The sequence below is a fragment of the Gavialis gangeticus genome, unplaced genomic scaffold (assembly GCF_001723915.1).
Source record: "Gavialis gangeticus isolate Ggan-Ray unplaced genomic scaffold, GavGan_comp1, whole genome shotgun sequence".
NCBI lineage: Eukaryota > Metazoa > Chordata > Crocodylia > Gavialidae > Gavialis > Gavialis gangeticus.
Window position 1 is genome coordinate 5,183,950 of NW_017729013.1, and position 1,159 is coordinate 5,185,108.

A 1,159-nucleotide genomic window follows, 5' to 3' on the forward strand; every position below is an offset into this window, starting at 1 on the left:
CCCACATCTGCACCCCTCATGCCCCGGCCCCCAGAGGGCCGAGGGCTGCCCCCCAAGCCTGACACACGCAGGATGATGCAGGGAGCGCGGCATCGCCAGCCCCCTGCTCCTAGAGAAGGACCCCTGCCCGCTGCACCCCAGCTGGCCAGGCTTGGGCAGCCGGTGCCCGCGGGAGAATGGGCACCGGAGCGCGCCGAGGCATGTGCAGGCACGGGCCTCGCGCTTTGCCATGTGTCTGACGCCACCTCTTGGTGCTTTTTCCACAACAGACCCCTCACAGTGTCGTATGAGAGATTTCAGGCCCCTCTCGGCCTCCCCTGCAAGCACTCCTTTGCTTTTTTTTTTATTTTTGGTTTTGCAAACCACCTCCTCGGTTCATACATTCACAAATTGGCAGGCCGGAAGGGACCGTGGAAGATCATCGGGTTAGAAGAGGGGAGACTAAGGAGGCACAGACCTTGGAGAGCAAGAAACTCAGGTTCTGCCAGATGAACAGTAGCAGCGATTGCAAGCCAAGTGCCCCTGCGCTCTTCCCGGATTCCCTGCCTTCCCCCAGGGGTAAATGGTCGGCAACAGGTCAACTAACCCCAACTGAAGGAGCAGGAGAAAGGCAGATTGCCCAGGTAGCAGGACTTAAAGGCAATATGGCACTCCCCAGCCCCAAACCACTGCTTTGCACAGAACATGGCAGTGAACGCTAAGATATAGACCAGTAGCACGTTCCATGCCAGAAATACCTTGAAGCAAGCAAGCTCCCACACGCAGTCCTATTAATTATAAATGTCATAGCACCTAGGAATTCCTGTCATGGCTCAGGATCTCACTGTACTTGGCCCTCAACAAACACAGACCAAAATGATGGTTCCTTTCCCAAAGAGCTTGTCACATAAGCATAAGACAAGAGGCAGACAAAGAAGAGCACAGCTAAAGAACAGAATGACATTGGTCATCCCATTAGCCAGTGTCATGAGCACACCAGCACTAGCATTTGAGCTGTCTTGAGCACAGGCTGACATCAATTTATGAGAGGATTATAACAGCAGTCAGCCCAAGCCATGCTCGGAGGAGGCCCTAGCATCCTTGTAATGCTTTTCCTTATAATGAATGTTTGCATTCGAGTGTCTGGGAACAGACAGAAGACAACTTGGATCACATACTT